At 36.0% G+C, this 24,745-nt stretch overlaps 1 long non-coding RNA gene across 1 annotated transcript in view; it reads right to left on the bottom strand.

Moving 5' to 3' along the window:
• LOC144300242 (uncharacterized) overlaps positions 1-24,745 on the bottom strand; it is a 152,171-nt gene that overhangs the window by 115,772 nt on the left and 11,654 nt on the right. The window lies entirely within an intron of this gene.

The following is a 24,745-nucleotide window of genomic DNA, read 5'->3' as shown; positions in this document are numbered from 1 at the left end:
GGCAGAGAAAAAGAAAATGCACATGGGCCTGGGGTTCTGCTCTTATTGGGGTCTAGGGTAGCAGCCTAGGATTTGCAGGCTCACTTTTTATAGGTGAATTTAAAAATAAGAGCAGGAATTTAAAGCATCAGAAGAGGAAAAGACATGTGGCCCAATGGTCAGTTATTGGAACCAACCAAGACTCTAAAACAAAAAAACCTCAGTGTGGGGAGGTGATCTGGGTCTTTATCTAGTTGTGTGGTTTACAATGTGTTTATTCAAGATAGCCATCTTTGAAGTGGATCCCTCAGCAATCAAAGCATTACAAAAGAAAAAAAAACTGTCAGAGTTTGTACTACAAAATCTTTTCCAACCACAAGAGGATGAAACTAGAAATCAGTAACAGGAGAAAATCCTGAAAATCCTGAAAAATATGTAGAAATTAAACAAACACACACATCAAAAAACTATAGATCAAAGAAGTAAGCAAAAGGGAAATAAAAAAATTTTTGAGATACATGAACATGGAAACACAACATATCAAAACTTAAGGGATGCAGCCAAAGCAATTTTAAGAGGGAAGTTTGTAACAATAAACACCTGAAAGAAAGAAAGAAAGAAAGAAAGAAAGAAAGAAAGAAAGAAAGAAGAAAGAAAGAAAGAAAGAAAGAAAGAAAGAAAGAAAAAAAAAGAAAGAAAGAGGAAAGAAAGAAATAAAGAAGAAAGAAAGAAAGAAAGAAAGAAAGAAAGAAAGAAAGAAAGAAAGAAAGATTTTTAAATGAACAATCTAGCTTACACCTCAACGATCTGGAAAAAGAAGAACAAAATAAGTGCCAAGTTAGCAGAAGGAAGGGAATAACAAATATCAGAGCAGAAATAAATGAAATAGAGACTTAAAAAAAAATAGAAAAGATCAGTGAAACTAAGTGTTGTTAATTTAAAAAGATAAAACACAAATCATTAAACTTATCAAAAAAAAAGAGAGAGAGAGAAGAAACTAAGATGATTAAAATCAAAAACAAAGAGGAGACATTACAATGGATAGCAAAAATTACAAAGGATCTTAATGATACTACTATGAACAATTAAAGGCCAACAAAGTGGATAACATAGAAGAGATGGACAAACTCCTAAAAACATACAGCCTGCCAAGACTGAATCGCAAAGTAATAGAAAATCAGAACATACCAATTACTATTAAGGAAGTTGAATCAGTGATGAAAAACTTCTCAACAAATAAGACCAGAACCACCTGGTTTCATGGATGAATTGTACCAAATATTAAGATGAGTTTATGCCAATCTTCTCAAACTCTTCCAAAAAATTCAAGAGGAAGAAACACTTACAAACTCATTTTACCAGGCCAGCATTATCTTGATGCCAAAGCCAAATAAAAACAACTATAGGCCAATATCCCTGATGAATATAAATGCAAAAATTCTCAAGAAAATACTAGCAAAGTTGATAGCACATTAAAGGGATCATACACCACAGTCAAATGGAATTCATCCCTGAGATACAAGAATGCTTCGACATACACAGGTTAATACATATACATGTACATTAAAATCATATAGTTATCTTAATAGCTGCAGAAGTTCTTGAAAAAATTCAAAATCCTTTTATGATAAAAACTATCAATAGATTAGGTATATAGAAGGATGTACTTTAGCATAATGAAGGACATATATGATGAGCCCATAGGTAACATCACACTCAATGGTGAAAACTTGGAAGTTTTCTTCTAAGATTAGGAATAAGACAAAGGTGCTTACTCCCACCACTTCTATTTAACATAGTACTGGAAGTCCTAGCAAGAGCAACTGTCAAAAAAAAAAAAAACAAAACAAGATAGAAAAAAGAAACGAAAGATATCCAAATTAGAAACAAAGATATAACATTGCCTCTGTTTGCAGATGATATGATATTTTGTATAGAAAATTCTAATGACTCCATCAAAAGTGTTATAACTAATCAACAAATTTAGTAAAGTTGTAGGATACAGGGACACCTAGGGGTACAGTTGGTTGAGTCGGTTTTGGCTCAGGTTGTGATCTCAGAGCAGAGTCTGCTTAAGATTTTCTCTCCTCTCCCTCTACCTCGTCCCCTGCTCTCTCTCTCTCTCTCTCAAATAAATAAATGAATCTTTGAAAAAAATTGCACGATACAAAACCAACATACAAAAATCAGTCGTTGCCTTTCTATACTAAAAACAAACTGAGAAAGAAATATAGAAAACAATTCTACTTATGAAAACATCAAAAAGAATAAAATATTTAGGACTGAATTTAACTAAGAGAGTGAAAAACCTGTACACTGAAAATATAAGATATTGATGAAAGAATTTGAAGAAGGCCCAAGTAAATGGGAAGATATTCTGTATTCATGGATCAGGATTAATATGGTTAAAATGCCCATACTACTAAAAGCCATTCATAAACTCAGTGCAATCTCTATCAAAATTGAAATATTTTTCACAGAGACAAAACAATTATAAAATTTGTACAGAACCACAAAAGACCCTGAATACCCAAAGTAATCCTGAAAAAGAAGAACAAAGCTGGAGCCTTCATGTTTTGGATTTTAAACTATATTACAAAGCTATAGTAATCAAAGAGCATGCTTCTGACATTAAAAACAGATACATCAATGAAACAGACCTGAGAGCCCAGAAATAAATCCACAGCTAAGATGATAAAGGAGCCAAGAATACTCAATGGAGAAAAGATAGTCTCTTCAATAAATGGTGCTTAGAAAATTGGATATCCACATGCAAAAGAATGAAAGTGGACTCCTATCTTATACCACTGACAAAAATTAACTCAAAATGCATTAAGGTCTTAAATTTTGGATATGCCACTAAAAGTACAAGCAGCAAAATGAGAAATAAATAAGTAGAACTACATCAAGCTAAAAAGCTTCAGCATAGCAAAAACAAAAACGAAAACAAAAACAAAACAAAAAAAACCCCACAATAAACAATAAAATAAAAAGGGAGCCCATGAAATGGGAGAAAATATTTGTAAATCATATATCTGATAAAAGGTTAATATTCAAAATACATAAGGAACTCATACAACTCAAAGCAGAAAAATAAATAATCCAATTTAAAAATGGGTTAACAAGTTAACAAAATATGGGGTCAGATAGATAGGAATGAACATTCAGTAGAAAGATTTTATTTAAAAGTTCTAGGAGTTGGGAGAGTCCAGAAAGAAAAATAAAATAAACAGAGCAACTGAATAGAAATTTTCCAATAAGACATACAAATACCGAATGGATACATGAGAAGATGCTTAACATACAAATCATCATTGGAAATGCGATGAAAACCACAATGAGTTATTACCTCACACTTGTTAGAATAGCTATGACCAAAAAGACAAGAGATAATAAGTGTTGGTGAGAAAGTGGGAAAAAAAGAACATTTGTGCACTTTGGGGGATAATATAAATTGGTATAGCCCCTGTGGAAAACAGTATGGAGGCTCCTCAAAAAAATGAAAAAAATAGACCACTATATGATCTGGAAATCCCACTTCTGAGCATGTATTTAAAGAAAATGACATCACTACCTCAAAGAGATTTCTGCACCCACTTGTTCTTTGCAGCATTATTTACAATAGCCAAGGTATGGAAACAAACCTAAATGTCCTTTGTTGGATGAATGGATAAGGAAAAGGTGATATACATATAATTCAGCCATAAAAAATAAGGAAATCCTAGTATTTGTGGCAACATGAATGAAACCTGAGGGCATTATGCTAAATGAAATAAATCAAACAGAAAAAGCAAACACCGTATGATTATATATATATATATATATAATATATATATATATATATATATGTTATTAAAAAGCTGAACTCATCAAAATGGATGGTGGAATGGTAGTTGCCAGGGGCTCAACAGTGAGGGAAATGGAGATGCATCTTCAAGGGTACAAATTCCCAGTTTTAAGAGTAAAAAGTTCTGGTGACATAATGTATAGCATGGTGACAACAGTTAACAACACTGTATTATTATTATATACTTGAAAGTTACTAAGAAAGTAGATCTTACATACTCCAGTACATACAAAAAAAATGGTATTTTTTATGTGGTAACTAAGGAGGTGTTTACCAGCCTTATTTTGGTGATTATTTTGCAAATATACATGTATCAAATCATCACACTGTACACCTTAAACTTTTACACTGGTATACGTCAATTATATCTCAATAAAGCTGAGAAAATCATTACTAGAAACTAAAGGTATAAGTAAATGGAAATACTATCCATGTTTATGTTTGGAAGACTTAATATTATTTAGATGGCAATACTCCTCAAATAGATCTACAGATTCAACACAATCCCTAAAATTCCCAGCTGGATTGTTTGCAGAAAATGACAACTAATTCTAAAATTCATACAGAAATACCAGGGACCTGGCACAGTCTAAGCAATTTTTAAAAAAGAAAGTTGAAGGTCTCACATTTCCTAATTTCAAAATAATACAGTCATCAATACTATATGGTACAGGCATAAGGATGGATATAAAGATCAATGGAATTGGATAGGCAGTCTAGAAACAAGCCCATTTTTTAAAACCTGATTTTCATCATGGGTTCTAAAGATAATTTATTGGGGGAAAGAAAAATCTTTTCAAATATATGTTTCTGGGACAACTAGGTATACACATACCCCAAAAAGATGGACAATAACAAGTGTTGGAGAGAAAGACGGAGAAATTGGGATCCTCATCAATTGCTGGTGCGAATGCAAAACGTGGCTAGTTTGAAAGACAGTTTTGCAATTCATCACCAAGCTAAATATAGACTTATTATATGACCCAGAAATTCTATTCCTAGCCATTTATCTAAGATCATTGAAAACACATGTTTGGGCAAAAACTTGTACCTGAATGGTTAGAACAACATTTTTCATGTTAGCCAAAAAAGTAGAAACCACCCAAATTTCTATCAAATGGAGTGGATAAATAAAACATGGTATATCCATGTTTATTTAGCCACAAAAAGGAATGAAATACAGATATATACTACCACATGGGTGGACCTTGAAAACATTTTGATAAGTGAAAGAAGTCAGATATTGTGTGATTTCATTTATATAAACTGTCCACCACAGGCAAATCCATAGAGACAAAAAGGAGATTATAGGTTGCTAGGGGGTAGGAGAAGGAGAAATGTGGAGTGACAACTAGTATAGGGTTTCTTTTGGGGAATGATGAATACATTCTGGCATTAAAACGTGGTGATGCCTATGCAATGTTGTGAATCTCCTAAAAACCACTGGATTGTATACTTTAAAAGGGTGAATTTTTAAAATTATTTTCTAATTTTTAAGAAAGATTGATTGATTGATTGATTGATTTACTGAGACAGAGAGAGAGAGAGAGAGCAGGAAGACAGGCAGAGGGAAAGAGAGAATCCTAAGCAGGCTCCATGCCCAGTACAGATCCCATGTGGGGCTCAATCCCACAACCCTGAGATCATGACCTGAGCCCACACAAGTTGGACTCTCAACCAACTGAGCCACTTTTAAAGGGTGACTTTTATATAGTCGATTATATCTCAGTTTTTTAAAAGGGAAAAAAATAATGCTGAGGAAGTTAAAAACTGCATGGTACTAACAGAACAATAAATCACTCCAGAAAGAGATACAAATATATATGAAAACTTAATATTTGTTAAAGGTTACATTCCAAATCACTAGAGAAAGGAAAATTCTTCAGTAACTCATTCAGAAAATTGCTTTTTCATTTGGAAGAAAACAGAATCCTTCTTTTCATGTATGAATAAATCCCAGTGGAATCTCAAAATAAAAGAATAAAACCATATCTTATTAGAATCAAATTTAAATGAATATTTGTACCGCTTGAGTGCAGGGATGAGTCTCTTAATCAAAAAAGCCAAAAGCTATCGAGGAAACAACAGTCAATCTGTGAACACAACATTTAAAAAGTGCACGGCAATAAACATCACATGCAATATCACGAGACAATGGAGAGAGAGCATCTGACATATTGAAGGATTGCTATTCCTAATACAAACTTGATGGCAAATAAAGAGAAAAAGGTTATGACATTCATAAAACTGAAGCTACAGATGACCAACAGAGCCAGCAGCTGGAATCATGGGATTTCGTAGGATGGAAAAAATACTGGGGTAATGGCATATTTCTGCTCTCTCTTCATTATTTTCCCATGAGGCTGCAGGTAGTCACGGTGACAGCAGTAGCTTCCCAGCCACTTTCTGAGATAGTCTTATTGTCCAGCCAGCTCTGTCCAGAAAATTTTTGCCTTATTGTGATGAAAACCTGACTTTCTGTTTCTGGCTGAGAGATTTTATTTATAACGATGTATTCTTTTCCTTCCTGGGACTTAGAGAATTAGGGTAGGGTTTAGTCTGCTTAGGCTGCCATAACAAAGTACCACAGACAAGGGTGGCTTAAATTTCAGAAATCTATTCCTTCACAGTTGTGGAGGCTGGAAGTTCCAGATTACAGTTCTGCAGGGTGGGTTTTTGGTAGGAACTTTCCCCAGCTTGCATGGCAGCCTGCTCACTGTGTTCCAATGTGATCCTCCCTTGATGTGCGCAGGTGGGGAGCACCTAGACAACTAGCGAGCATTCTGGTGTCTCTCCTTATGAGGACACTAATCTTTTTTAATCAGAGCCCAAACCCTTATGACCTCATATAACTGTAATTACTTCCTTCCAAACCCTTATGACCTCATATAACTGTAATTACTTCCTGTAATATATCTTCAAATATAGCCACACTAGGGGTTAAGGCTTCAACATATGCATTTTAGGGAGACACAGTCAGTCCATAACAGAGTCTTCTGGGTTCTTCTGGTTCCTTTCTTCTACGCCTTTGCTGAGGCAATGAATTTAGGGTTCCTGTTTATATTTGGGAGGGATGGAAAAGGGAAATAAGGCACAAGTATCTTAAAAATATTATCCCAACACACTTGGAATAGCAAAAATAAATAACCAGTTGCAATATTCATCAATCAGAGGAGTAGTTAATACATAATGATAAACTCCTACCAATCACCTTCAAAGGAGCACTAAGAAGTATGAAGTAGATTTATAAGTACTGATCTGGAAGGATCCCCTAATATACATAACTGAAAAAGCAAATAATGACATGTATACTGGGGTCTCATCTTATGTTGGTGCATAGGTGTACAAGCAAAGAAAAGGTACAGAAGTAAGACCCTGGCTATAGGGGAGGCAGTGTTGGTAACGATGATGGTAACCATTAATTTCTCTTTCAAACTATTTCTGCCTTTTGAATTGTTACAATGAGCAAGAGTATCACTTATAATTTGAATGCCTGAAATTTTAAAAGAAGAATCACAATCGAAAAATATTGCTCCCAGGAGGAAGACTGAGTGCTGTCTGAGCCTGATGCAGGCAGGTCACCCTGTCAGTCCTCACAGATGATAGCAACCTGAGTGCCCACCACCATGTAGGGCCTGGGCCTCAGCTTTCCTAATTCAGAAACTGGATCTTGTTATTATTATTCCCTTTTCAATCCACACAGCTCCCGTGGCTTTCCTACTAACCAAATCCATAAACATGAAAACATGACTAGAACACTAATTATATATATATATATTCAATAGTGGGGGAGTGTCTCCAGTTACTGAGATACATATTTGTGTGCTATCCAAAGGATTTTTCTTCTGGTATCAAGTACTCAGAAATAAGCATGAATATTAAAAAATATAAATTATGGGGACTATTTCAACTAAGTCATAGAACCATATTATGAATGACCTTAGCTACCATTATCATACTTTTCAGTTTTCTAGATATTTGGAAGGCAGTCTAGTATGTACAAGTACTCTGGAAGGTATTTTTGAGTTGATAATGCCCCCATTCTGTCTCCCTGCCTTCCTTTTTCTTCTCTCTTCCTTCCTCTGCCTCTTGTTGCCTTATTTTAGAGAGATGTTCATGACTTACATAAAGAGTTTCACCTCTTTGGTGATCTCTATCCACAGAGCTGCCAGATTCGGTATCCCCTGCACAGTGTAGGTGCTGCACAGGCCCTGCTAAATGCCTTCTTCTTGGGGCACCTGACTGGTTAAGTGGTTGAGTGTCTGCCTTTGGCTCAGGGCATGATCCTGAGTTCCTGGGATCAAGTCCCACATCAGTTTCCCCGCAGGGAGAATGCTTCTTCCTTTGCCTATGTTTCTGCCTCTCTGTGTGTCTATCATGAATAAATAAGTAAAATCTTAAAATAAATAAATACATAACATACATACATACATACTTACCTACTTCTTGATTTTTCCCTCAGGATTTTTGCATAACAATATTCTTCAATTAGGGCCTCGGTTTTTCATTTTTGAAAGAAAGGCATTAGTACTGTTCCTGTATATATACTGTTTTGCACCATTCAGGTCTACGTTTCTCCTCTTTTGACTGGGGATCTATTCTGTGGCTTGAAACTTTTGTTGAAAGGTAATCTCCACATAGATTTACTTCAGTCTTATATTTGTCACCTACTGTCTAAGATGCAGGTAAGTGTCACTATAACCTTCTACATGTTGACTTTGACAGAAATTTAAAATATCATGATTTGATAGTTTGAGAAAACCCATCTTACTGTTTGAAAAAATCAATGTCTTAATTTTAGAGGAAAAAAGTATAGATAGAACTTTTAGATATAGAAAGAAAACTAAATCTATCATTTTGATAGAAATCCTCTCCAAAGGCAAAAGAAAACAAGTTGGGAAAGTGTTTAGTTAGGGAAATATGTAGACACATGACTAAATCCATCATTAATATTCCAAGAGTAGCTTCCTTTTAAGAAGCCTCTCTCTTCCCATACCATTACAGGGAAAAGCAACAAAACCAGGGAATATAGTCGTCTCCTGTACCGTGCTATTAAGTCTAAGTAAGTTCAACCCCCAAAATATTTCTCCTTTTATGTCAATGTTAAAACATTGTTTTAAAAACACCATCAATCTGAATGACAGCTTTTCTCAAATACTTGGGCTGCCCAAGGTAGAAATTTAATCCTGCTAGGAATGAAATGGTCTGCTAACGTATGGCAAGATTTTGACATACTAGCCCAGCCCATGTTTCAAAATGACAGCAATAGCATTACCTTTCAATGCTGACATAGCACTGAAATACTTATAGTGTTAAAGCCTTACCCTGGCTAGAAGTTGAACATACTCCATTGCTCTTAACCATGTGCTATGTCCTCATCCTACTGCTGATGGTCTTAGACTCTCATTGCTCAGCTGAGCTAATTGTTAAGATGCTGCTAGTTCCTATATTTGGATCCCTATGGGGATTCAGATCAGGAATCTTTCACTGCTGTGCTGTATAATGTGGTAGCTACTGCCACGTTTGGCTGTTTATTTATTTATTTATTATTTATTTGTAAAAGATTTATTTATTTGAGAGAGTATGTGCAAGAGGGAGGAAGGGTAGAGGGAGAGGGAGAGAGAGAGAATCTCAAGTAGACTCCCCACTGAGCACAGAGCCTGACATAGTACTCAGTCTCATGACCCTGAAATCATGACCTGAGCTGAAATCAAGAGTCAGCTTGATTGAGCTGAGCCACCCAGAAGCCCCTCACACATGTGACTATTTAAATTCAAATTAAGTAAAATTAAAAATCTGTGTCTTCAGTTACATAAGGCACAATTGAAGTTCAATGGTCCTATTTGACTAATGGCTACCATATTGGCCAGTACAGAGATCCTTTCCAATATTGCACTGCACTTACAAGGATGTCTCCAGTCCATGTCCTCTTGGATGACAATGGTTGCCATTTTGACACTTTCACAGCTTATATCCAGGGTCTAGTGTAGTACTTTGCACATCCACATGTTCAAATCACTGGATGAAAAATGCATGGAATGAATGAATGAATGAATGAATGGTTATCAACAATGGTTTTTCTTGGTCTTCTGAAATTTTTCGTGAATTAATTCTTATTTCCACTTTCTTTCAGTTTAGGTTATACTTCCTCAGAAAATTCTGCCCTGTCTAATCCCCTAAACTGGGTTAAGTACTTCTTTTATAGCATTAGTGTTTACACTCTAGTGGTGATAATCCCAATACTTTAGTAACTAACTGCTTGCCTTTTTATCTCTCCTAAACAGGACGTTCCTTGAGGGTAAGATCTTTAACTTCTTATCTCTGTTAACATCTTATCCCTAACTTCTTATTCCACAACACAAGCAAGTACCTGGAAAATAAATTAAGTAACGGAAGGAATCTCTTTGCCCTTTGTTTCATTCCCCTGCTACTTAGAATGAAATCTGAAAGTGCTTAACTGCATTTCAGAGTTTTTCTTAGCAATATAGAAAAATATTCATTTGGTTAAAAAGAAAGAAAACGTGTGTACATAAAACCTGCTATAACCTCAGGCTGTCCTTTGGTTCTCCTTAGCAGGTTAAGGCAGCAGAACTCAATTTGGATGAAACTGTGGACAGGAAGTATTTAGAGGCTACTTCTTCCTGAGCCTAAGTGGAAATGTCTGCCTTCATTTTCTCTTATGTTATGTGTTCTTTGTGGAGGCCGAGAAAAATTAAGGTCATCCCACCTAAAGTTTAGCATTAGCACAAGTACAGCCATCTTAGGCCCCTGTGAATAAGAGCTGAACTTTACGGAAAAAACTGCAGAATGTCCTCAATGTCCTCGGCAGGTAACCCCATATCAGAAAGACAACAGAGCCCACACCCCTGGTAGAAAGTCCCATATTAGATTGAGAACAGAGTTCAATGCCCTTGAAAGCCCTACATCAGAATGTAAACAGAACTTGAGAAATTCCTCCACCTCTTCTGAAAATCCCCTAGACCAGCCTATAAAAACCCCAGCTGTAACCCACTTCGGGGTCCAAGTCCCTGCTCCGATGTGTCGGGTGCACTTGGACTCAAGCTCGAGCTTGCAAATAAACCCTCCTGCGCTTGCATCGGTGTGGGCTCCTTGGTGGTTTCTCGGATTCGCAATCTTGGGCACAGCATTCTTCATTCCCCAATACTCCATACCCACTCTGTGACTATTTAAAGACCAAGCATCTAAATGAAAGCATTTAAAAAAAAAAAAAAAAACATACTCAGTAAATAACTAAATATCATGTAGACTGAAGTTATTTCCTAAATTAGTTTTCCTAGAAAAAAAAATGAACATACCAAAGCAATTTGACTAAAGAATTTAATTGAGAGTTACTTTAAATCAGTGCTCCTCAAAAGGCAGCATGAATAAAAATCCGTAGCGTTTGTTGAACCTCAGATGCTTGGTTCTCCCCCAGAGATTTGATTCAGCAGGTGGCCACAGGGGCTGGGGATTTGAGTTTCTATCAATCAGCACCTGTGTGGACTGCAAAAATCTCTCTGAAACTAGGGTTGATTTTCTTCCATCTTCTTTCATAGAAAAGGGAATATTTTTCACTTCCTATTTCTTATTCTATGGTCCAGACTTATGTGCAAGGAAAATCTAGCTGTTTAAATCACATCATATTATCTAAAACTGGGGGGATTTCACATTTCAGGCAGGCCAATGACTCTTTGTGCTTGAAATCCCTTGGTTTTCAGTCTTCCCTGAAGCAATTGCTTATCATGGTGGCAATGTTCTAATGGTTTGCATTTGTAACCGGTAGGCTCTTAAAGGAAGTTTGTCTACTGTCTACTTAGCACACTGCTTCCTATACCAGCTGCAAAGCATCATCAGTATCATTATTCCACTCTAAGAGTTTAATGGGTAAATAGCACTGTCACTACTTCAGACCTATTTATTCACTCTGAGGAACTATTTTGTTTTTTATGTTTCTTATTTTTCAAACAAATCAGAGGATTTTGCTTTGGCTTTTATAAGAGAGGCTTATACACTCCCATGTCAGTTCCATTTCCATGAAATTTTGGAATTTGCATTATTTACTCTCTCTTTTAGATTACCACAAAGAGAGTCAAAGAGACTCTCCAAAGGAGAGAACATTCAAAGGAGAATCTTGTGGGTGGCTGTTATCCACAGTGACTGAGTGAGAAAATTGTCTGCCTTCTGGATCAATAAGGAGCTTTTGAGAGAATGGATCAAGGAAAGGACTTTAACCACAGACTATCCAAGAGGCATGTCCTATCATAAAACCTAATTCATGAGAAATTTTTTTTAAAGATTTTATTTATTTACTCATGAGAGACACACACACACACACAGAGGCAGAGACACAGGCAGAGGGAGAAGCAGGCTCCATGCAGGGAGCCCAACGTGGGACTCAATCCTAGGTCTCCAGGATCACGCCCTTGCCCAAAGGCGACGCTAAACCACTGAGCCACCCGGACTGGCCAAGAAAATTATTTTCATTCCAGTTGAGAAGATCAATGCCCAGGTAAAAGATATCACATTCAGTTTATTACTTTCTCTTAAATAATCAGTGTATCCTAGAACTCCATTTCTATAAATTATAAAATGAGTAAGCCATATCCAACTAGTTTAGCTTCACCCATTCTAAACACAAAATAAAACTGCAGCTATAGGAACCATTTTGTGTTAGTTGAAAACTTCCATTTCCTAGGTCTATGAAGCTTAAATGCAGAGAACAGCCCAATGTATCTTTGAGGGAAAGAAAAACATGAATATAAAGTGACACTATACAAGGCAGTCTCTTTGATGTAGCTTAAATATTACAACCTCCAATCTGGTTCAAAAGACATCAGGTATTCAATTAAAATTAAAAATTTATAAGCTCTATTCCTCTCTTGTATAATACATACACAAATATATAACGTTTTTCTTATCCCACTTGATTTCTGTTATGAGTTGCTCTAGGCGAGAAGTCTTTGCCTAACAAAGAAAAGCAACCAGGTTGCCAGCTATCATTTCTATACCATTTACTTCTGAAGGTCACTTTTTGTAATCTGTTTTATCAGAGAAAGACTAGTAGCTGACTGTCAACTTTGATATAGTAGCTTGTTATCTACCAATCTATCACAACCCAATCAGCCCTATCACCAAGAAAAACAATAAATGCTGAATAAAATACAATTTTCTTAAAAAAAAATGTTGAAAGGCATCAGAGGGCAATCAAGAAAGTCAAACCTTGTAGAACCAAGTTGAGGGGGTGCATTGAGGTGATACTTTGCTCTGCTTTTCCCTTTAAAACAATTAGTGATTCCTAAACAGTGCAGATCACAGTGGCTCAGATTTTGGCAGCCTCAGAGAACTTGGAAGAAAAAAATGGGAGTTTAGAGTTATAAAGGAGCTAAAAACTTAAAAGTCTGAGTTTATGGGATGCCTGGGTGCCTCAAAGGTTGAGCATCTGCCCTTGGCTCAGGGTGTGATCCCGGAGTCCTAGAATCAAGTCCCTCATTGGGTTCCACTTGAGGAGACTGCTTCTTTCTCTATGTCTCTACCTTTCTCTGTGTGTCTCTCATGAATAAATAGACAAAATCTTAAAAAAAAAAAAAAAAAAGAAAAGAAAAGAAAAGAAAAGAAAAGAAAAGAAAAGAAAAGAAAAAAGTCTGTGTTTATGTCTTGCCAGGAAGAAGGGTCCCTAATAATCATTCCAGGCTTCCATCAGATACCTTTGAGAAGATATACTCTTAGAATAAAGGAAAACTGAAATGGAAATAAGACAAAGAAAGGAATCTATCTTGAATCGTCTCAAATCATGGATCAGTTGATGCCCTCTCCCTCCCAACTGCTTAACAGAAGACTGTTAAATTCTTTTTGCAGAAAGATAACATTATCCAGGGTATCTGAAATTTTTCATAAATGGTGACTGGCATTCAAGCAAACATGCCAGGAGATGTCCAAATGACCAAACATGAAGAGGAAAAACCCATCAGGAACAGATCTATAAGTGATCCAGATGGTGAAGTTTTAGGACCTAGACCTAATAATAATTCTGATAAATATGTTCAAAAAACAAGTGATAGTTTAGAGTTTAGAGAGAATAGGGATCTATCAAAAAAAAAAAAAGTCAAATGGTAATTCTAGATTGCAAAACCACATTAGCAAAAATTTAAAACTCAACAGATGAGTTTAAGAGTAACTTTCAGGGTGCCTGGATGGCTCAGTTGATTAAGCATCAGCCTTTGGTTCAGGTCATGACCTCAGGGTCCTGTGATCCAGCCCTGCATCTGCCTCCCTGCTCAGTGGGGAGCCTGCTTCTCCCTCTCCCTCTCCTGTTTGTGCTTTCTCACTCTCTCTGTCAAAGAAGTAAATAGAATCTATAAAATTAAAAAATTTTCTAAAAGGTAACTTTAACTCAGCAGAAGAGATTTTTGGTGAAGTAGAAGCTAGGTCTGAAGAAAATACCCAAATCAAAGAACATATAGAAAGAAAATGAAAAATAGAGAATGTCAGAGACATATATGACATAGGTACAAGATCTAAAATGGGTATAATCAAGAAGAGAGGAAGATAGGTACAATATTATAAGAAATATCAGGCAATATTTCCAACATGTGAAAGATTCAAATGACCAAATCAATAAATTCTAGGAAGTCCATGCAAGATAAATCAAAGAAATCCACAAAGATACATCATGATAAAACTGCCACAGATCAAAGAAAAAAGAGAACATATTGCAAGGAGGCAGGGGAAAAGATTCATCACTTTCAAAGGAATAACAAAAAGACTAAAGAGCTTATTTTCCATCAGAAGTAAAGGAAAATAGAAGACAATGGAATCATATCACTAGAAAGTTGAAAAAAGCAACTGTCACTTTTGAATTTTATACTGAGTCAAAAGGTTTTAAAAAATAGGGGAAAAATAAAGACACTTTTGACAAATAAAAAAATAAGAGAATTTTTACTATTAAACCTTCACTAAAAGAAATGCCAAAACACATTCTTTATGCAGAAAGAAGATAAAGAACAAATAAAGGTCAATGAAAATATAAATATATCACCAACGTAAATGAATATTGTCTATATAAAACAACAATGTATTGTGAGGCTTAGAAATACTTAAAATACATATTAACAATAGCAAAACAAAATGGTAAGGGAGATAAACAGAACTGAAGGGTAATGTTTGTTCTTGCATTGTCTGGGAAGTAGTCAAAGTACTAGTTATAAAAAGTGTGTGGGGGGATGTGTGTATACTAATAAAAAGAAAAAATGGGGGATAAATACTTGATTAACCCAAGGTGAGAAAGGAAAGAAAAAGAAAAATGAAAGAATTTATGGCATAAGTGGAAATAAAATAGTAAAAGAATTCCAAATATGTTAGTGATAAAATTAAATGAAATGTAAATGGATTAATACCGATGAAAATATTATCAGGTGGGATAGAAACACAAAACCCAGCTATCTGCTGCTTATCATGTAAATATGAGCCCACAGCAGAGTTGAAAGTAAAAGAATAGATAAATCATGGGAATGGTATCCAATGGAAAGTTGTCATAACTATACTAGTAAAACAGGTAAAATAGATTTTATTGAAAGAAATATCACTAGAGACCCACAAGGCCATTTCATAATGATAAAAAGGCTAATCTATTAGAAAGATTTCTAGATTTGTAGGCTTTGTAGAGCATAGTCTAAATATACATAAAGAGGGGCTCCTGGGCGGCTCAGTCGGTTAAGCATCTGCCTTTGGCTCAAGTCATGAACTCAGGGTCCTGGGATGGAGCCCAGCATCAGACTCCCTGCTCAGCGGGGAGCCTGCTTCTCCCTCTGCCTGAGTTGCTACCCCTGCTTGTACTTTCTCTTTCTCTGTCAAATAAATAATTATAAAAAAAAAATCTTTGATGGGCAGCCCGCGTGGTTCAGCGGTTTAGCGCCGCCTTTGGCCCAAGGTGTGATCCTGGAGACCCGGAATCGAGTCCCACGTCAGGCTCCCTGCATGGAGCCTGCTTCTCCCTCTGCCCGTGTCTCTGCCTCTGTGTGTGTGTGTGTGTCTCTCATGAGTAAATAAATAAAATCTTTAAAAAAAATGTTTTTGAAAAAAATAAATATACATAAGGAAAAATCCAATAGAACTAAAAAGGAAAATAAAATCTGTAATCACAATAGGTTTTAACAGTTGCAAATCTAAAACAAGCAGATATAAATTTGTAAGAATATACAGGATCAACAATGCAATTAACATGATCTAAATGACACTTATAGAATCTTGTACCTCAGATTTCTGAATATGCTGTATTTCCAAGTACATATAAAACATTTATCAGTAAAGGGCAATAAATGCCATAGAATTGAAATTTGCGTTCTCTAGATATCTCCACATTAGATATAAGCTGGAATAATAAAAAAAATTCCTAGAAAATCCCTAAATACTTATATATTAAGCAATATCCTTGTAAATAACCCCTCTAAGTGGATGTAGAAACAAGATAGGCAGCAAAGACTTGTGAAAAATAGAGATTTAGTGCCCTGTGGAAAATAAGAAGATACTTTATAGGAGAAAAGACATGATATTTATTCATTGGTAATTTCTCAGTTCTTTTGTGCTACAAGTAGTATTTGCAAAAGTAGTAACATTTCACATTTCCAGTTTAGAAAGCTATTTTTCTCATTTGTATTAGGTAAACATGATGACCTAGTTGTGTGATTATAATTTTATACAAATATTTTACTAATGGGACACAAGCTGGGAAGCTTACTGTAAGGACATTATTACTGTTGTTTTGCTCCTGCTGCTGCTGTTGTTGTTATTATTATCACTTGTCTTTTAAAGACAAATCATGGTTTTCTTGGTTTCAGAAAGAAAGTTATGGCTGCACTCTGCGTGAATTCTTCCCCAAAGAGAGGGAACAATGATTAAATAAACACATCTAGGTCACATTATCTGAGTTACCCTATAATCCTCTCCTACTGATGATAGGACTGCATTCATATTGGCTTAGGAGAGATGAGATGCAATGAAAATTCATTCCATTCCATCTGCCTTGGACTCAATGGAAACATAGCCCTTGGCCTGCTTAATGAATTTCAGCTAATGAGAGGTTATTTGTTGTTTAATTGACTAAATGTCAGAAAAAAATGCTAGATATTGGCTTATTTAACTTCAGATATCAGATTATCTGGATATTATTATTCAAAATAATATTTTAATGGTTCATGTGTTTTCAGCTTATAATGCATTTTTATGTACATGATCTCAATATGAAACTCCTGAAGAAAGAGACCATATCTTGGACATCTTTGGTTTCCAAATAACTAATACAATTTCCTTCCTTTCTAAAAATAAACACTGTCCGAAATTTCTAATTTTGTTTTGTTTTTAATGTGATCTAATTGGAATCTAATGTACTCATTTGGGTCTAGTTTTTGTCACTTAATATCATATTTATGAGATACATCCATGTTGCTTCACATACCAAAAGTTTGTCATTTTTATGACTATATAGCCTTCTGTTGCATCAATATATAAACATTTATATGTGCATTATACTGATGATAGACATTTTGGTTATTAGCTATTGCAAATCATGAAGGCATGAATGTTTCTATACATGGCTCTTGGTGTACAGATAAACAAATTTTTGTAGGGTACATACTTAGGTGACAGGAATTACTGGGTCATAGTTTATGTTTATGTTCAAATCTTGAAGACAGTGCCACACATTTCCAAAGGTAGTACACCGATTTAGGCTCCCACCAGCAGGGAATTAGTTTCTTTTGCTCCGTATCTTTCCTAACCCTTGGCATTGTCAGACATTTTAACTCTAGCTCTTCTGAAAAATGTGCAGAAATATCTAGGGGTTTTCACTCATATTTCCCTAATGACTAATGATGTCAAACATCTTTTTCTTATGTTTATTGGCATTTGGATATCCACTTTTGTGAAAGGTCTGTTAAATCTCTAGCTTTTTTTCTATTACGTTTTTGGTGTTTTCCTAACTGATTTGTCATTATAATTTTTTTTGGCTATTAGCCATTGTTGGTTATAGAAGTTTCAAATAACTCCTCCACTGTATAGCCCATTTCCCACTCTCAGAAAGTTATTTTTGATGGCTAATGCTCTTAATTTTATGGCAGCCCAATTTGTCAACAATTCCCTTTATGTGGTTAGTGCTTTCTGTGTTTTTTCTGTAGAAATTGTTTTCTGCAAGTCCTGAAAATGTTCCCCTAAATTGTCTTTCAGAAGCATTCTTGCTTTTACTTTGCTTATTTGTGTCTGTAATATACCCAAGGTGAGTATTTTTATTATGATTTAAATAGAGGTAAATTTGCATTCTTTTTTCCATATGGTTATTTAATTGACTCATCATCATTGAATAAAAATACCATTCATTCTTCATTATTCTTTTTGTATCAACATCAAGGGTCTATGCACAAGTGACTGTTTTTGCATTTTCTGTTCTATTGAGCTGCTCTTCTCCTGTCATTGCACTAGTACTACCAGTCACAATTACTATAGCTTTGTAATATATCCTGAAATGCCAAGAACACGTTCTCCCACATTGTTCCTTTTATTTGAGTTTATCTTGTCTATTATCATCCCCTATCTTTCAGTATACATTTTATAACTAGTTTCTCAATTTCCACAAAATAGCTGCAGGGATTTTTATTGATTGCTTTAAATCTATGGATCAAATCGAGAGGAATTGAAATTCCTTAAAAATATTTTTTTTTCACATTATAGATAAAATATATCTCTTTATTTACTTATGTTTTCTGTACTTTTTGAAATTTTTTTTTTTTTTTTTTTTTTTTTTAGTTTTCTGGGTAGAGATCTTTTCTGTATGTATTTTCTGCTAGAGTTATTCCTAAATACTGATGCTTTAGTGTTATTATAAATAGTAACTTTAAAGTATTTTTCTAATTGTTGCTAATATACAGAAACACATTGATTCTGTATATTGATCACTGTCCGCAAGTTTGCTGGACAATTATTCATTAATATTCATAAATTATTCATTAATTCTATAATTTATCTAAAGACTCTTACGGACTTTCTACATACAAAATCTTATATGTAAATAATGACATTTTTTTCTTCCTTTCCAATCCTTACATTTTTTTAAAGATTTTTTAAAATTTATTTATTCATAAAAGAGACAGAGAGAAAGAGAGGCAGAGACACAGGCAGAGGGCAAAGCAGGTTCCATGCAGGAAACCTAACATGGGACTCGATCCCGGGTCTCCAGGATCATACCCTGGGCTGAAGGCGGCACTAAACCGCTGAACCACCCAGGCTGCACAATCCTTAGATTTTGATTTTTATATTTGTTGAAGTATTGCAGTGTTCAGTACCTAAGATAAAAGGTAGAATAAAAGTAGTGATAGTAGGCAACTGTATTTTACTCCCCTTTCTAAATGTTTAAAGGGAAGCTTTAAACATTTTCCCATTTTTTGTCAAGTGGGATTTTTATAATTTTTTAATGAGTAGTTACCTACTAAAAATTCCTTTTAAGAGTTTTTATTTTTAATAGATATTGAACACTATCAAATACTTTGTCTGCAGCTATTGAGATACTCATGATTTTTTTCTTCATTATTCTCTTAGCATAGTAAATTACTTAGATTTTTTCAAATCTTAAAAAAACCTTGTATCTCTGTAATGACAGGCTTGATCATGATGCATTATCTTCTTAGATGTTGGATTCAATGTGCTAACATTTTATTTGGTAATTTTTCATCCTCGGTCATATGTAGAATCATCTATAATTTTTCTTTGTTACAATGTTCTCGTCAATGTTTGAACATGTAGTGTGTTGGGGATTATTGTCCTTGTGTGTGTGTGTGTGTGTGTGTATTACTTAGAAGACTGTGGAATATTTTCTATAATTTCTTTTTTAAATGTTTGGCACAATTCACTGGTGAAGCCACCTCATCCAGGACTTTTCTTTGTGCAAAATTTTAAATTACAATTTTTCTTTAGAAAACTCAGATATTCTGTTCCCTCTGTTTAGTTTTGGTGATTTTTTTATACAAAGTGCAAAATTTTAATTACATTATAATAAATTTGTTCATGAAATCCACTTTTTATTTTTATAATGCCTGTGCTTATGTCCCCTTATGTCCAGCACTTTATTGGACCTCAAAGTTTTTTAAATTAAGCTTTCCAGTATAACATACAAATAGGATTATTTGTTTTTATTTTATTTAAATAAGTGTTCCTTAAAATCTACCATTTGCTTTTTGCATTACTTGCCAAAAAATCATTTTTAAGTTACTTACAAATTATTTAAACAGATCACAATTTTATAATACTATAAAAATAATACTATAAAATCCACTTGCACTCCTTTTCTTTTAATTTTAAGTACTCATTTTTATAAAACATTTTTATAGCACTCACTTTGATATTCATTGTTGAATTATTTTTTATTATCTGAATTCTATTTCTGAATTACAAATCAATAATTTACTAAGTAGTTATTTTGTGCAGATAGTAGTATAAAATCAATTTTATGGCCATCCCTAAAGCTGTCCATACCAGCCTACCCATAGACTTTATTCTCTAACCATCACCAACCATTTTATACCTTTATAGAGCTCACAGGCCTTCTTCAAGGAAAATGTGTTCTATTTAAAATACTTCTCTCTTGCTCTTGCCATTGGCCACTTGCATTATGTTATGGTTGGATAGAATCTGGGAAGGAAAGGGTGTAGATACAGCCAGGGATGCTGTCCATCAAAATCCAGGATGAGCCCAGGACCAAGGAGCAGAGATGATTCTTAGGTCGGCTATAAGATGCTTCCATGGTTAGAATCCTTGGACCTGCAATGTGGATTCCATATGAAGAATACTATTTTTTTAGTGTTCATTTTTTTTTTAGTGTTCATTTAAATGTGTTTTAATGAACACATAGTTCAGGGATTTATGAACTATGTACTTTCCATGTAGTAATTCAATCTGCTCAATGACTCTAGGAGATAAGTGATTATTATTATCACCTTTGTTTTACAAGTGGAGAAACTGATACTAAAAGAGAAAGAATAATTTGCCCAAAGTTATACATAGAGTTGGTGAGAGACAGAGCTAGGATGGAAACCAGAAACCTTGCTTCAGAGTCTCTTACCAACTATATCGTGCTGACTCTTTGAAAAACTTTAGGGCCCCACACATAGTAAATGGTAGGGAGAATCTGTGGGCTTGTGAACAGTGAGGTCACTGAGGACCCTGTGCTCAGAAGAAGGCCCCCTGCTTGAGGTCTAAAGCTCTGCAATCCCCATCTTGAAATTCTTAATAATTTTATCTTTGTGTTGTATTCTCTAAGGAAGACAAAAGGGACAATAGCACTGTTGACTTGGAAACTCTCTGCATCCCTGGGATGGGCTCTCCACCACTGATCCTCTGGCCCTGCTCAGTAACATTGTCACTCTCTCCCCAAATGGGCAACTGCACACACAGAGGATGGGGTCAAACATGTGCTCTGAGTCATGGGGTGGCTCTGCACCTGTGAAGGTTTGTGTACGCCTTGTGATTACTCCTTGTCCCATCAACAAGACATAAAATAGCAAATAAAAAACACCATGAAAAGTGAAGAGATGCCACCATGGAAAAGGCTCTTTCCCCTTCTTTTCCGCTTTTCGAACAAAGGGGCCTCACATTTTCATTTTGCACTGGGCGATAAATTAAGTAGCCAGACATGGCAGAAGTTATTTGTTGTGTTGTTTGTTGAGGCTATGCTCTTGTTTTATCTTTTATATCGTGAACATCATTTAAATACATTTTTCTATTTAGTATTCCAAATCCATGATCCTTTCTTAGCTCCTACATGAAATTTGTAGTTCAGTGTGGGCGTTTATGGTTTACTGAGCACTGCTACATATACTGATTCACTCTGCATCTTGAGTCCAAGAGTGCTTTGGGGGACTATCATCATCCTTCCTTTGCAGAGAAATAAGTGAGTGACTCAGGATTTCAAATGAGTAAGTGGCTGAACTGGGGCTTGATCATAGGAGTTCTAATTACAAGAACAGTTATCTTGTCATGAAATCACAGCTCACTTTTCAGAAGGCATCTTTTTGGTTACCACTGAGGAAGATTTTATGACCAATATTGGCCATGGGATTTCCACATTGCTTCTTTAGGATAGCTACTTACTAAGTACAAGCATTACTAACATGTTTTATTCACATGACACTTTGGTGCCAGTTTTGCAATGTTTTCAGCCACAAGCAAAGAAACAAGTAGCTGAAAGTGGGTAATTAGGACTGTACTGGGAGTTTTGGAAGTGGGTGGAATGTCCTTAAAATCTGAACATCTGGTTGTTATACTTAGTGAGCAATAAATGATTAAAGCATTGCTGACACAAGTTAGCAGAAATATGTTCCAAAGTTTGTGTGATTTTTATTTTTTAAAGAACCAACGATAAAAACACAAAAATAATCTAAAGTATGACTAAGCCACATGAATTGCCTCCCCCTTGTCAATTCATCTTTTTTTAGGATTCCATACAGTGTATTGAAATGTTTGCTTAGTGAACTGGTGTTCACAATCACTGCAATGCCCCCACGGACCTCTCAAGATTCTTCAGTAAGTCGTTTGGAAGTCTTTTAGAGCTCATACTGAGAACAGTGTTAACATTGCTTTTCTTTCTGTGGTGCTGTGTCTTGGGAACTCGATTCACCTATCACCTATAGGCACCACATAATAAAAAACAATCATAACTAACCTAAGATGTAGTAATAATTTTAATTTCATGTGATAGCAATGCTGAAGGTAAATAGTGAAGTACCTTGATTTCCAAATTACTTTTTCCCGATTTTACTGTTTGTCTCAGAGCATATACACACAAGCTGTTTGGTGCTGTTGACATTATTTCTTTACAGGGAATGGTATATGTAACATCCTGTGTATAGGATAATTGCAAGCATTGGAAGGGTTGGGCTGTCACCGAGGCCCTTGAACATTTCCTTCTTGTTCAGTAGAAGAATTTGGGACACTGACTTTAAAAGAAAGGTTTGATTTTTCCCAAAAAAAGAGTGGAAAATGGAGGCATGATAAAGATAATTCTTTGAAACATATAACAAAATGTTCAGAATTTGAACCAACTGATATATGGAGCACAAAGCAAGTTCTAAGCTAGGATCGTAAAACATTATGGGGATTGGAGACTGGAAAATAAAAACAATTTTGGCTGGCCCTATGGGATTCAAGATAGTGGAAGAGAAAGGACCGCATGTAGTAAAGAAGTTCTGAGCCTTGCCAGTGGTCTCAGCAAGTTGGATTTTGTTTGCAATTTTCTCTCTCTCTCTTATTTTATTATAGTTAAGTGACGCTAAAGGCTCTCAGCAGGTAAATGAGGAATCAAGATTAAGTCTAGTGTGAGGTTAAAATAAGGCTGGCTGATAACAGAGTACTTTGGATAATTGGCTTATGCTGAGATAAAGAACAGTTCTCCATCCACCTCCTAACCTACCCCCACAGACACACACTGCTTTCAATAAAGCTTCATGGAAAGGAATTGAGCAGCAAATCCTATGGGCAGTCACAGTAAATGCAACAGGAGTGCAAAGCTCACAGGTTGCTTAAATCCCAGCCTTTTCTTCCTGATGTCTGCCAATGCCACAGAGACCCTAAACGTCAATTGTCTTCCCTGGGGCTGCCTCAGGATTCGCCAGGTGGCGGGCTGTTACTCCCTCCCCTAGGCCAGCTCTTCTGAGGGGCTTATCTAGCAGCCAAGGCAGGGATCCAAGCCCACCCAGGTCTGCTGCACTCTCCCATCTTCAGGTCTGCACTGGGCTCTCTGATTGTTCAATGGGGTCTAGCATAAATAACCTCAATACAGAAGGGGGATTTCTTTCACTTCCGTTTGGAAGTAAGCCGTTTTTTGATTATAAGAGGTGGTTGAATTTACTCACATGGACAACAATGCCACTTTCTTTATTTCTCCAGCAGGTCTTTTGCTCTCAAGGCCTCCATTCCTACTGTGGGTGTATGAGCTGGGGAGGGATTTCAGTCAAGTAAAAACGGCAAGCCAGGTTCTTGCAGTTGAAAGCTATCTCTTCAATTCAAAGTTCAATGCCCAGCCAGGATTTTCTCCTCCCTCCAAAAGCTTTCCTGCCCAAGAAGGGGTGTGGGTAGAGAGGAACTTCCATTCCCTATGGCTCTTCGAGAAAGATTTATAGTCTGGAAATACACTGTCTTCTGCAGCACAACTGCCTAAACCTCTTGACCTCAGTTCCCACACTCATGCTACTCTAAGCCCAGCCCTCTTGAAAGCCACCTGTTTGCTCTCCTCCCTTGCCTCCCCACAGGGCCTGTGGGGACTTCTGTGTCCCCTGCAGGAAATGTCCAGACCCCTGGCTCCCAGGGGCACTTTCTTTAGCCCATGTACCCAAACAAGTCCTTCGGCCAATGGTGGTTCTCTCTGCATGCCAAGCGAGAGATTCCTCTAAGGGCCTGCCAACCACCCCCCACCAAGGTGACACTGGGGGAGTGAGGGTTGCGTTGCTATACTTCACAGGACCAGCAACAATTGAGTTTGTTTTTCTCACCTCCTTATAGCGGCTTTGGTCCTGAGGGGACAATCAGGATTGGTCCCCATGGTACCCCTGTTTCCCCAGCTTCATTTTTGACCAGTGCTGCTTGGCTATCCACCCCCCACCTTCCCTCACTGCCTCTCTCTGTTTAGGGCAATAAAGGTAAATCAGGGAAAGAAAAAAAGATGACCAAGATGGGGGAAATACTTTTGGACATATTTCAGAAATATTTTTCTATTACTTGTCCTATTATTTTATTTTTAATCTTTTAAATCTATGCTTTCCTATTGAACCAAAGGCCAAGTAAGAGTGTTCTCCAGCCTTTGCTTAAGAAATAATTGATGTGGGGATCCCTGGGTGGCGCAGCGGTTTGGCGCCTGCCTTTGGCCCAGGGCGCGGTCCTGGAGAC

The sequence above is a fragment of the Canis aureus genome, chromosome 28 (assembly GCF_053574225.1).
Source record: "Canis aureus isolate CA01 chromosome 28, VMU_Caureus_v.1.0, whole genome shotgun sequence".
Lineage (NCBI taxonomy): Eukaryota > Metazoa > Chordata > Mammalia > Carnivora > Canidae > Canis > Canis aureus.
Note: the sequence above shows the minus strand (reverse complement) of the source record. Positions and strands in the feature narration are given on the sequence as shown.